Raw genomic sequence first — 15123 nt, 5'->3', positions numbered from 1 at the left:
AAATCAAATATTTAAACTATTCTATATACATCAAATTTATATAATTATTTTCTTAAAAAAAAACTTTACCATTAAAGTATATTCCTTATTTTGACTATCTATAAAGTTAATCCATTATACAGATTTGGACGAGAAGTAAATGAATAAAAAAAAGTAATTTAAAGACAAATATCTCCTTTATTGACAATTGACAATAAACAACATTTACTCTTAGAGGAATAATTCGCAATTACATATTATATTTTACCATCGTGTGATTCTAATAAGCTATTAATAACTTGACAAACAATTCAATATGCTAATTCACTTCTAAAAAGAACATTAATGAATATTCACAATTTTGTCCTCACTAATACTAACTAATAAATAATAACTTTCATAAACCACAAAAAAATTGTCAAACGAAATAACATAAAAAAATGAAATTTGAATTAAAATATAAATAATCAAATACTGAAAACCTGACAAAAATTAGAACTTTGGATGAAAGGTTTTATCACATTCACTTCCGCGACGCGATATTATATTCTCAAATTTTGAAATGCGACTAATAAAGAAAGTTTTTTACTGCTTAAAGGATTATTAATGAATTTTTGATGATCTACTTACAAATCTAATTACAGACAATTGCAAAAGAACTTCGGGACGAGCTTATGCGCCAGGCGTTGGGCGCATACTAGGCGTACGCATTAAGGTGGAAGGATCAAGATTTATTATTTTTAGAAACTTATATTTTTATGATTTTCATAAAAATATATTATTTAATTATATTTATGCGTTCGTTTAAAATGTTCTATAATCATTGACATGGGTACACGCGCAAAGCGCGTATCATAAAACTAGTATATTACAAAAAAGTACAACATTGTTCACGTTGGGTCCGGCAAAGCCCGGGCTAACAATACTAGTGTGTGTGTGTATATATATATATATTGGGGGGGGGGGGGAGGAGGAAATTAATTTTTTTTTTACCAATTGACACAAGATGCACGAGATATCCACGTACGGCGTACACAAAAGCTAGTTTTATTAAATATATTTGAGACCATTTATTAAGGTTTTACTTCATGCCACTAATTCCATTGCCGCCCTGGTTACACTGTCATCTTCATTAATTAACTTGTACTGTTAAAATAGGGAACACAAAGTTGGAGAGAAGAGGAGGCATTGGTGATTAAATGAGTGAGGATGTATGTTAATTAACCAGGATAAAGTGTTAAATGTCTATGTACAATCTTTCACGCAACTTTCACCAGAATTTTTTTCTTCTTAAGTAGATACTAAATCAAGTACTAAATAGTTGTTCGTATCTAGGAGTTAATGCATCTAATTTCCAATGCAGAATGTAGAGCAAGAAACACGCCGCGAACACAAACCAAGTATACACACACAGCTGGAAAACAATCATAGCACAGCTCAACGATGCATCAACGAGCAAAAAGTTTAGGACTCCAAAATCGGTGGTTGGATGAACCATCGCCACATTACCAATCCAAGCCGCCACCCAGAATAATTAGGTGACAGTCTGAGCAGTAGAAGTGAATCTGAAGCTAAACGGAAAAGTAATAGACCGCATCGATCCCATGACAAATTCCATAAGCTTCTTCCTCTCATAGATTCGCACTATTAAAGCTGGCAATATGCCCATATCAACTTGCTCCTTCAATATTGTACAAGCAAGCAAAAAGCTTGGAGGGACGAGTAGATACAATAAATGTATCAGGATATCAGAATAATATGTTTGAGAAGGAACAACCAGATTATTGAAAAATCACACTACAAAACCCCCCATGAAAAGCAATAATCAAAATACATCTGAATGGAAGGTGAAGTTAGAGTCCTATAAGCCAATACGTGGTAAAAGAAACATCAAAGAAAATAAATGCAAAGATGTAGTATACGAAATCAACTAAGTATATTAATTGAGTAATGTGGTTGTCTACAGCAAAATGATTTGATGGTCCTGACGATAAAAGATAAAATGGTACGGACACAACCAGTACCGTTCGGGATGCCGACTGGCATGGCCTCTCTAAGACATACATGTTGGATTTGATGCAAATGGCACATAAGCATAGGAAAAACTGTTTTTATGATAGGATGTCCTCTTTTTGTTAAGTTACATGTTGCTAATACTTAGCAGGTTTTGTAAGTTTTTGTAACCTTTTTATAGAGAAAATTCACATAAGGAGGTAAACTAGTATAGTTGATCCATCTCTTTGTTGTAACTGATTTTTGGATGAATGAAAGGAATGCGCCACCTATGGCGTAACTTTATTTATAAAAAAAATACTAAGCTGACTATTTTCTAATACTGGACTAAGAAGAAATGCATATGTGAAGGAGGTAAAAGTAGGCAGAGATAAGCAATAAGATGTTACGTTTATGAGGCTAACAGATACTGCATGGTGGCGATGTAAGCGTGCAGAGAATACTATCAAAAGCTCATATGTAAATCGACTACACAGTGCATTAACAAAGTTCGAGACAAAGAAAACGATGATGGAGACATGGTAACTTATTCTAAACCCTAAGTATGTAATAGGGAATGTCGATCTACGGGCTAGAAGAAATTCTTTTGGATGAATATTTCATGAGTATATGATTACAAATGTTCCAAATGGACTCTGGAAACATGAACAATGATTTAAAAGGTGTCTGCAAACATGAACAATGATTTCAAAGGTGCCTGGATTATAAGAGATATAGTATGCTATATATAGGATATGAGTTGTGTATACTTCAACGGTCATGTAGAGAATTAATATTACCAATTACAGTACTTGGCTTTCCTGGGGTTACCTCACCAAATAGAACGAGATGAACGAGAAGTAGTAATTGACGAGAAACAAACATTGTGGGAAAATAATAAGTATATGATTAATTAGTTATTGTTTTTATGTTTAGTTTTATTGTTTGGTCTATATCTATATATCTGTTTACTAGTTAGTATAACTTTGGCACTATAAACTCGGATATCCAAATTGTAAGAAGTTATTTATTTTTAACGCATGCTAGGTTAAATTTTACACCACAAATATATATAACTTTTAACTCATAAAATAAATATGATTTTAACTAATGTATATTCATCTATTTACTTGGTGTAAAAGCTATCTCTATTGACTTTTATGTTCAGTCAGTATCACATGATTTTCCCATAGTACACATTGAAACTAACCTCCAAATTAAACATGGGATATAATCTGTAAAATATATTAATAATGTAAAAAAAGATTAACATTGTCGCTGATATATTTCGTTTAACATCTATTAGTGGAAAGACTTAAAGAAAAAAAAAAGCAAATGAAAATCATTGGAGTGTTGCGTGAAAGATTCAAGATATCAATTCAACGATAAAAACCGAAAACTTATCCTCATTTGATGTTTACATCAAGCTAATTGATGCATGATATATAATTGTTTATAGACTTTGCAACTTAACTATGGTTATATCTTAGTTAATGAGTTTCCTGATTAATCATATCTTTGACGTGTAGTAACCATATAGTTTTTTCTCCACTCGTATTCCTTGAACCAGGGGCGGCTCGACATAATACGAGGCCTAAGGCGAATATAAAAAATAAGGCCTTAAATATTTTAATTTTTTTATTCTTATAATTTATTGAAATTTAAAGAAGTTATACTCAGTTTTAATTATTGTCAATGTCTAATCAATTTGTTTAATCTCTCTTGTGTTATCATATCGAATTTTATTGATTTAGTTTTGAAAAACTTTTTCAACCGAGACAATTGATATAGAAATTGTATTGGTCAAAATTTGACCGTCACGACCAGGTTACCCACGACCCCTTTTTAGCAATCGGGTAGTGGAAGTCAATAGGGTCCACTTCATTTCTCCTCCAAGATATCCGACACATCGAAAAGAGCAATGCCTAGAGTCACGACCAGAACGCACCACTGACCCAAGCGTACCAAATCACGGTAGGGATCAAGAGGTTTCAACTATATATACATCCCAGGAAGGCTTTCAAAAGGAGGGGGGGCTTCTCCAGAGTTATCTAGAAAAATAGAGCTAAGAGCTCTATTCTGGGATTCAAAGAAAAAGCAATTATAGCTCTCTCTCCTTTGAAACTGAGGTGGAATGCAATATTGAATCTTAATGAAATTGACGATGTCTTGTTCATCTCCGATATATTCATCATTACGAAGTTGCTCGGTCTGGAATCAATTAAGTTTGACTATGATTTATCCCTTCATCTTTGATTGATTTGTTCAAAAAGGTTTTAATATCTTCTGAGTCAAACAATTTGGCGCCATCTGTGGGGATTTCCTAGTGAAAACTCCTAGTTTTTCCCAGATCAAAGCTGTGAAACACGATCATTCACCGAAAGAAGCACGAAGGAAGAATCTAACTCACGCGAGACTGAATACAACGCGTTAAGAGAAGGAAAACCGAGTGAGTCCACCGAACCCGGAACTCCTCGCACCATCAACTGAAAATCTTCTAAATTAGACAAACGATGCTCCGGAACTAGCTCTCCCTCACCGAACCACCGGACGGGAGCGAAGAAAACCTCACAATCACCTCCTACCTTCCGCTAGGGCAAGCACATAAGGCCCTCGCGAACGAACACAAGGGCATCTAGATGAAAAAAAAGTACTTCGATACAACCAAAACCCTCCCAATCGGCAGCATCTTCTAGATGAACGACAGGAGTCAGGCAAGAAAGCTATAATGCACATAAAACGCAAGCCTATATGAAATGCCAACGCCTCATGTCCACCAACGTTGCACCATTCGATGCAAGCAACACCAAACAAACTGGGATTCCAATGGAGGATGCCCAACTCTCGAGAAACTGGGACTGACGACGGGTTGTTATTTCGATAAGTTCGAAATAACACCCTTTAAGGCCAAGGGCCTTCGCCATCAGAAAAAGAAAGGTTCGATCTCGCTCGAACTACGACGGGCTGTTATTTCGATAAGTTCGAAATACACCTTTTAAGGCCAAGGGTCTTTGCCATCAGAGAAAAAGAAAGGTTCGACCTCGCTCGAACTACGACAGGCTGTTATTTTGATAAGTTCGAAATAACACCCTTTAAGGCCAAGGGCCTTCGCCATCAGAAAAAGAAAGGTTCGACCTCGATTGAACAACGACGGGTTGTTATTTTGGTAAGTTCGAAATAACACCCTTTAAGGCCAAGGGCCTTCGCCATCAGAAAAAGAAAGGCTCGACCTCGATCGAACTTTAAGGCCAAGGGCCTTCGCCATCAGAAAAAGAAAGGTTCGACATCGATCGAACAACGACGGGTTATTATTTTGGTAAGTTCGAAATAGCACCCTTTAAGGCGAAGGGCCTTCGCCATCAGAAAAATAAAAGTTTGACCTCGATCGAACGACGACAATTGCTATTTTGATAAGTTCGAAATAACACCCTTTAAGGCAAAGGGCCTTCGCCATCAGAAAAAGAAAGGTTTGACCATGATTGAATGACGACGGTTGTTATTTGATAAGTTCGAAACAACACCCTTTAAGGCCAAGGGCCTTCGTCATCAAAGAAAAAGAAAGGTTCGACCTTGCTTGAACTACGGCAGACTGTTATTTCGATAAGTTCGAAATAACACCCTTTAAGTCCAAGGGCCTTCGCCATCAGAAAAAGAAAGGTTCGACCTCGATCGAACGACGACGGGCTGTAATTTCGATAAGTTCGAAATAACGCCCATTAAGGCCAAAGGCCTTCTCCATCAGAAAAAGAAAGGTTTGACCTCGCTCGAACTACGACGGGCTGTTATTCCGATAAGTTCGAAATAACCCCCTTTAAGGCCAAGGGATTTCGCCGTCAAAGAAAAACAAGAAAGGTTCGACCTCGCTCGAACTACGACATGCTGCTATTTCGATAAGTTCGAAATAACACCCTTTAAGGCCAAGGACCTTCGCCATCATAGAGAAAAATAAAGGTTCGACATTGCTCGAACTGTGATGGGCTGTTATTTTGATAAGTTTGAAATAACATCCTTTAAGGCCAGAGGCCTTCGCCATCAAAGAGAAAGAGAGGTTTGAACTCGCTTGAACCACGAAGGGATGTAATTTCGATAAGCTCAAAATAACACCTCTTTAAGTCTAAGTGCCTTCACCGAAAAGGAAAGAGTTCAACAACCACCGGAGGAAAAGAAAAACCGGGACTCGTCGGGCGAGCCCCTGTCTTGCACCACGACCACAAATAGTTATGTGATGACCCAAGAGGTCATCACTTGTTTTTAAAATGAATTATGAATTTTGAGGCTTTAAAAACCTCTTGTAGCATTACCTCAATATACGTGCGCAGTCCGGACGCGTAGCCAGAAAGCTTATATGTGAAAATCTGTGAAAAATGATAAGTTTTGACTATAAAATGAATTAATTTGACTTCGGTCAACGTTTTGGGTAAACGGACCCAGACCCATAATTTGACGATCCCGAAGGGTTCGTAGGAAAATATGGGACTTGGACATATGCCCGGAATCGAATTCCGAGGTCCCAAGCCCGAGAAATGAATTTTCAAAGAAAATTATTTTCTGAAATTGTTTAAAGGATTTGAAAATGAATTTTGATTAGAACATGTTGGTATCGGGCCCGTATTTTGGTTCCGGCGCCCGGTACAGGTCTTATATGTGATTTAAGATAATTCTGTGAAGTTTGGTAAGAAACGGATGTCATTTGACGTGATTCGGACCTTAAATGCAAAATTTGATGCTTTAAGAAGTTTTGAAATATTTCATTGATTTTGAGGTTTAATTCGTTGTTTAAGGGCTTATTTTGGCGATTTGATCACACGGATAAGTTTATATGTTGTTTTTGAGTTAGTACGTATGTTTGGTTTGGAGCCCCGAGGGCTCAGGTGAGTTTCGTAAAGTTTTGGAACTCATAAAAGTTGTAGGATTTTCAGTTCTGGTGTGCTGGTATTTTCTTCTTCGCGTTCACGAGAGGACCCTCGCGAACACGATGAGTTATTCTTGCCGAAGGAAATTTCCTTCTACGTAAACGCGTGACCCAGGCCACGAACGCGAAGCTTTGGGGGGTCTTCCCTTCGCGAACGCGGGCCTGGTAACGCAAACGTGAAGGCTTTTGAGCCTGGGCAGGGGGAGGGATATTATACCCTATGCGAACGCAACCTCCTGGCTGCGAACGCGATGGCTCGAGGAGTTAATGCTCCACGAACGCAAACCCGCTTACGCGAACACGAAGGTCTCTCAGGCCTAGCTCATTTCGAACGCGGTGAGCCTATCGCGAACGCGATGAGCCTGTTGCGAACGCGAAGACCAAATTCGCCCAGTTATTTTAAGTTCCAAAACAGAATACATTACGGGATTTCCACCATTTTTTATAAACTTCATCTTCTCCACACCTCTTGGGCGATTTTTGAAGAGGAACTTCACCATATCTTCATAAGTATGTAATCCTAATCTCGTTTTCTTCCATTTTTTCAACACCCATTAGATTTCTAGGCCTAAAACATGATATTAAGTGTAGAAAATTAGGGATTTGGGTAGAGTTAGGGCTTTTTGATTATTTGGTTATTTGACCTCATTTTGGGGTCGGATTTCAAAACAAATTATATATTCAGGCTCGTGGGTGAATGGGTGATCGGGTTTTGGTCCGAACCTCGTGTTTTTACCAAGCGGGCCCGGGGTCAATTTTTGACTTTTTGGGAAGAATGATTAGAAAGCTATAATTAAGCATTGGAATTGGATTGTTTAGCATTTATTGATGTTATTAAGTCGATTATATCTAGATACAATTGATCTGGAGCCGAATTCGAAAGGAAAGGTGGTGTTTGAGGCTTGAGTTGGCCGTGGAAATTCGAGGTAAGTGTTTGGTCTAACCTTAGCTTGAGGGATTAGGAGTTGTGTCCTATTTGCTATTTGTTTCTTGTTGAGTAAGACGTATAGGCATGGTGACGAGTATCTATACGTTGGTGTCGAGCATGACCGTGAGTCTTATATTGTGATTTTCATGACTTCATTGTATTATTCAAGTCTTGGTGAGGATTTCCATTTGTTGTGTAAAGTTGTGGAAGGAATTGTGACCTATGAACATTGAGGAGCGTTGTCTCCAGTTGTATAACGAATTGTGAAAGTATAAGTGATAATTGAACCTCTATAGCATTGGCTCGAGTTGTGAAGTCTATTGTGAAGTAAAAGTGAGAAAGAGAAGAGATCATTATGTTGCTCCCTTGCCGGGCTATTGTTGAGTTGTGGTTCCCTTGTATTGTGTTCTTAATTGATATTACGGATGCTTAGGTTGATGACTCTTTGTGTTGGGTAAGGATTATGGTTATTCTCAGGGAACAAGTTTGGTTATAGCTGAGGTAGTTAGATGTTGGAACAAGTTTGGTTATAGCTGAGGTAGTTAGATGTTGGAACAAGTTTGGTTATAGCTGAGGTAGTTAGATGTTGTAGCAAGTTTGGTTATAGCTATTTCTCCCTTGCCGGGACGTAATTACTTATGCTGTCGAATCCCTTGCCGGGATAGTGTAGACCTTATTGATCCCTCGTCGGAACTCTTGTTATGATTGTTGTTGATTTTATATGTGGATCGGGTTGCACGCCGCAACAATGTTATATTGGATCGGGTTGCACGCCGCAGTAATATTATATGTGGATCGGGTTGCACGCCGCAACAATATTATATGTGGATCGGGTTGCACGATGCAACAATGTTATATTGGATCGGGTTTCATGCCGCAACAATATTATATGTGGATCGGGTTGTACACCGTAATAATATTATATGTGGGTCGGGTTGCACGCCTCAACAATGTTATATTGGATCGGGTTGCACGCCGCAACAATGTTATGGGTCATAGTGCGGGCTATCGCCGCTTACATATGGCCCAGGCCAACCAATAAAAAAAGAAGAGAAGAACAAAGAAAAGACGGAATGAACAAACGTCAGTCAACAAACGAAATAAAAATAAAAACAAAAGACAACATTTTTCATTCGGCGTCATCACCACCGTCATCATCACCATTGTCATCACTATCTCCACGAGGTTCATCATCATCACCATTCGCACCCCTATTAGCTTCGGGTGATGCCGCGTCGTATCCGCAGTTGAAGCGAGCCTCGCGACCTTTCGCTCGCGCTTCTTCATAAGCAGCCTCAACCACGGTGCCTGCTTCCCACAAACCCTTGTATATGTCCCGCTGGGTTTCGGCATAAACCCAGAGCTCATGCACTTGACGGGGAATGACAGCGGGAGACGATTCAACCTGAGCCTTTAGTCTCTCATTCTCCGCCTCCAAGCCCGCAACCCGATCCCCCAAAATCGAAGCTTCCTGTTCAATCGTGCTAATCCGCTTCTCGCCTCGCCTCCATAAGAGTATCTGTCGCTCTCTCCGACTCCTGTTCAGATTGGAGAACACAGATAGTGTCCTCCAGGGCCGCCCCCCTCGCCAAAGCCTCAGACCAGGCTCTCTCAATATTCTCCAAACCAACATCCTTGCTCTCAATCGTGGTCAACTTCCCTCTCCACTTTGCGCTCATCGCCTCGACCCAGACCAAGTTCTAGTCCATCTCCGACTGCATAGACCTCAACTTGCCCTGCAAATGCTCACACTCTGCAGCAATCCCCTTACCCAATTCAATCTCCTCGTCCTTGATGCGAAGTTTCTCCTCAAGTTCGCTCTTGCTACGGATCGTCTGCATCAATTCCTGATCCCTTTTCTCCAACTCGTCACCAAAATCCTGGTTGCGGGGATCCGTCCTCAACCGCTCGTGCATCTCGCGAAATTTGTCATAGTAGAGACGGTACTTCTCCAGCATATTCAAGAAGATCCTTTCCCGGACGTTGGCCCTACGAATGCTTTCCACTTCCACCATGTATGTCTGAAAATCATAAAGATGGGGTTGAGCTAATGCTTTCGAACAAGGGAAAAGATTAAAGCAAGAACCAAATGCAACGTACCCTCAAGCCCATGACGACCACCTCATCCCTCAACTCGGCATCAGGGGTATCCCGAAGGGACTCATCCTCAGCTTTTGAACATAACAGGCTGAACTGCGGCACTAGATCCTCCCCTTCCGCTAAGAGGTTAACGCCTAAAGGGATCTGAAGAATACGGGCCGAGCCCCCTGCATGAACCACCGAATGAGTGAGGCCCTCCTCGAACATCCTAACATCATCAGGATCCATGTCTGACTCGGACTCATACTCGTCAATCGCCACACCTTTTCCCCTTTCCGCTGCTGAAAGATGAGCACAACCCGCTGCAAAAGAGGAAGGCACGTCTGAAGTCACTACAGCGGCGCCCGAGGTCTGGTTCTCTGCCACGACAAGGCGTTGATCTCCACTAATAGCAAGAACATCCGATTGAGCCGTGACGGTGGCCGGGGTTTATAATCGCCGACCGCCGGCGCCAACTTCAACAATTTGCTCTGCCTCTATGGGAGACGCCGCAACAACACCTTCTCCTAAGCCCAGTCGGGGGAGAATCATCCAGGTGAATCACTGTCGGAGGCGCCATGTCAAACTCTACTCTCCGTCTCTTCGATGACCCTTCTTCCTCTCTAGTCGACGGTGACTAGTTCGTAGGACGGACGACATTGGTCGGGACCTCGTCCTGAGAAGCGGCCCTCGCTGGAGTAACCAAGGCCGCAGATTCAACTGAAGCAGCTCTCGACGAAGGGCGTATAGTGGGTACAACGACAAGACAAGCGGATGCGGCCGGTTGGCGTAAGGCTAGCTGAGGGGCCCTTACTTTCCGCACCCTCCCTAACAACGACGAACGATGCATAAGAGGCCAAACAGGAAAAAAAGGAAAGACAGTAGACAGGGGCATCATCTAACCTATAAGAGGCCTGCATCCAAACCTCTCGTGAAAAGTCGACCAGGTGCGAACTCCCACTGTGTGGGGAAGAATGGCCTCCACCCATTCACGAATCCCTTCGATAGGTGGCGGGGGAAATCTCTCAGCTGCAGAAAAATAGAGCATTTTAGCATTCACAGAAAATGGTCAAACATTTCATTAATTAAATACGCAAACTTACAGGCAAAGTTCCATCTCTTGGGGAATCCCGTCGGGTGCACCACAATATGCACGGTCCGCGCATAAAAATAATTTTCATAGAAAGGACGATTGATTCTGTCATCCATCTTCACCACCAGGCCCCTCGATCCTCGAGGATGCACGTGAATCATCGTACCTCGAATCAGTTGTGGAGAAAAAATGCTAAGCATATGGCCCAAAGTGACCTCACAACCGGCAAGTTCCGCATACTTAAGCAGCATAAGAAACAACTTGTACAAATAAGGTGAAAGCTGAGCAGGGTAACCTCATAGTGACGGCAAAAGTCTACCACCAACATGGGAAGAGGAAGTGTGTACCCTACAATAAAGGGGTAGGCGTAGAACACACAATGTCTGGGGCGGTCGAAGTGAACTCTGTCGCCCCCTCCGCCGGCCGCATCTCGACGAAATCGGGGATTCCCCACCATTCCCTCAAATCTACAATTCCCTCTCTCACAACGGAAGTGACAGGTTCCGACTCCACTCCACTGCCGAAACTGTAGTCAGTCGCGTCCCTCCCGTGGCGAGGTAGAATTTCATCTACCGAGGGAACCTCCTCATCCTCCGCCGCATCCACTTCTCTTGCGATCTGAACAGAACTCTCTGGCACCGGATTAACGATAGGGAGATTATCATGAGAAGAATCGCCAGCCATTTGTAGTAAGAAAACTCTCCAAGATGCGATACGAAGAAAATATGAAAGGTTTCAGTGAGCAAGAAGGTAAGCAAGAGTTCGAGGTATCAGAGAAAGTGATATCTTAAGAATTCTCTCAAACGAATGTTGAAGTGTATTAATCAAATAACAAGTTCCCCTATTTAATAAGAGACATAAATTCTCCAAGAACGAAACCCAAGAGTCGCCATTTGAATTTGATGGGGAACGAAACGTTTCAGTTTCCCAGGAATGTGTGTCATAATGGTGGCATACATGAACCAACGCTTCATTTACCAAACTAGCGTTTCGATTCCGAAACCATCGCAATGGTCCGCGAGTGCCAAAAGAACACCTCCACTCCGCCAAAAATTCCACAGAACGCGACTAAGGAATGCAAAATTGGGGGTCAGATTCCTCTCGACTACGCTGCAAACATGATCCGTCCGTTGAGCCCGACAAAGGACGACGCCGACGGACGGAGGGACTAACTATATTGGTCAAAATCTTACCGCCACGACCAGGTTACCCACAACCCCTTTTTAGCAATCGGGTAGTGGAAGTCAATAGGGTCCACTTCATTTCTCCTCCAAGATATCCGACACATCGAAAAGAGCAATGCCTTGAGTCACGACCAGAACGCACCACTGACCCAAGCGCACCAAATCACGGTAGGGATCAAGAGGTTTCGACTATATATACAGCCCAAGAAGGCTTTCAAAAGGAGGGGGGCTTCTCCAGGGTTATCTAGAAAAATAGAGCTAAGAGCTCATATTTGGGATTCAAAGAAAAAGCAATTGTAGCTCTCTCTCCTTTGAAACTGAGGTGAAATGCAATATTGAATCTTAATGAAATTGGCGATGTCTTGTTCACCTCCGATATATTCATCATTACGAAGTTTCTCGGTCTGGAATCAATTAAGTTTGACTATGATTTACCCCTTCATCTTTGATTGATTTGTTCAAAGAGGTTTTAATATCTTTTGAGTCAAACAATTTGGCGCCGTCTGTGGGGGTTTCCTAGTGAAAACTCCTAGTTTTTCCCAGATCAAAGCCGAGAAACACGATCATTCACCGAAAGAAGCACGAAGGAAGAATCTAACTCACGCGAGACATAAATACAACACGTTAAGAGAAGGAAAACCGAGTGAGTCCACTGAACCCGGAACTCCTCGCACCATCAGCTGCAAATCTTCTAAATTTTGACAAACGGTACTCCGGAACCAGCTCTCCCTCACCGAACCACCGGACGGGAGCGAAGAAAACCTCACCATCACCTCCTACCCTCCGCTAGGGCAAGCACATAAGGCCCTCGCGAACGAACACAAGGGCATCTAGATGAAAAAAAAAGTACTTCGATACAGCCAAAACCCTCCCAATCGGCAGCATCTCCCAAATGAACGGCCGGAGTCAGGCAAGAAAGCTATAATGCACATACAACGCAAGCCTATATGAAATGCTGACGCCTCCTGTCCACCAACGTTGCACCCTCTGATGCAAGCAACACCAAACAAACTGGGATTCCAATGGAGGATGCCCAACTCTCGAGAAACTGGGACTGACGACGGGTTGTTATTTCTATAGTAACTATTACGTTTCAAGAGTCATTCAATGTTAAGGACGAATTCTAATAGTTACTTATCAAAGTAGCTTGAAAAATATCTACAAAGGCACCCAAAGAAATAAGAAAAAATATTCTAAACTAAAATTATAAGAAGATCGATTTAAGTTAGGACGAATTAAAGACATGAAACAACTAGTAACTACAATTTAAGATGTGTAAAACTTTTAGCTATAACTATTTTAACCAAATGATTTAAAAATTCTATCAATAGTTCATAATTACTAAATATTATATATATTATTTATAGATTTTGGGGGCCTAAAGCCATTGCCTTAGGCTCCAGCCGGCCCTGGGTGTGGTCGTGTTGTTGCCTTATACAAACTATTTACCCTTGTCTACCCATTTATTTTTCTACCCATAAACTAATTACATTTCCTACCCATAGTAGGTTTTGTGGGGAATTTTTTCTTTATTCTCCAATTCTTTTTTATTTCTATGCTTCTTTTCTTTTCTTTTTTCTTTTTTCTTTTTTTTTTCTTTTCTCCTTTTCTTTTTTCTCGTTTTCTTCTTATTTTTTTCTTTTTTCCTTTTCTAATTTCATTTACTGTTTTCACTTTTTTTTATATTATTACTAAAGAAAAATCAAATTGTGTACCAATTAAATGTACACAATTAAATGTAGCTAAAATTAACTAACATATGATACCAGTATAATATATAGTTATACCAACATGGTATACAATTGTACGCAAAGAGTTAAAAAAATGTAATTCAATTATTAAACTGAAATAATATCAGTTGTTAAAAAAAATTTAAAAACTTCTAAAAAGATCTAATTATAAGAGTATATCGTTACATCATATAGCATACTATAATTTGTTTTTTTTTATTCTTACATTTCAATTTGCCCCTCATGCTGAGTAAAAGCTTAAAACAAATTAAAAGGGAAAAGACAAGTGAATTTACCGGTAATAAGTATACTATTATAGTATATTGTATATTATTACATCATATTGTTATAGTATCTTACATATTATTATAGTATACCATAACAATATATTGTATACTATAATAGTATACTGTTGTAGTATAACTATATACTCCTATAATATATTAGTATACTGTAGCGGTATACTGTTTTGTAAACTATAATAGTGTACTGTTGCAGTATAGCTATATACTCCTACAGCATATTGTATACCGTAGCGGTATACTGTTTTGTAAACTATAATAGTGTACTGTTGCAGTATAGATATATGCTCCTACAGCATATTGTATACCGTAGCGGTATATTATAGCTGTGTTCTTCTTCGATTTTCAACTGAAAATTTCGATCTCAATCACCTCAAATCAGCTCCAAATGCTATCAAATTTCAGTATGAACTTCCAGAAGGTACTATAAGAAATATTTAAAAGCACCCACTTTGAACCAAACAAGAAATCTTCAAAAATAAAATTGAGCTTCAAGCCCAAGAATGGTGTATATTCTTAGTAATCCTTAATGGGAAGATTCTCAAAGGATGATATTAGCATGGGACCATGCAAATCAATTGGTGTTAGCTCAAAAAAAAAGTCAATTAATGTGTCTCTGCGTCTAGGGTTGAGTCAAAAACCCATGTAGAGTTTTTTTCCCAGAAAGTCGATAAAGAGGATGATTGCCTCTAATTATTCTGTTGTTGACTTAGTAACATCTGGTTCTTCAGGGTCGCTAATTATATGTGGATTCTTGGAGTCTTCCTATTTCGTCAATTGAGGGGTCTAGATTACAGATGAACCTTATTGCTTTGATATTTTTTCATCGCTTTCATCTTTGGCAAAGCAGAGACTGGAATTAGCGGGTAAATAATTTGGGCCCGGTAGGAGTAATAAATAATTTGGACATGGACATTGAAAGAT

This window comes from Nicotiana tabacum, chromosome 16 (assembly GCF_000715075.1).
Source record: "Nicotiana tabacum cultivar K326 chromosome 16, ASM71507v2, whole genome shotgun sequence".
In the NCBI taxonomy this organism is placed as follows: Eukaryota; Viridiplantae; Streptophyta; class Magnoliopsida; order Solanales; family Solanaceae; genus Nicotiana; species Nicotiana tabacum.
This window is presented reverse-complemented; position numbering follows the sequence as displayed.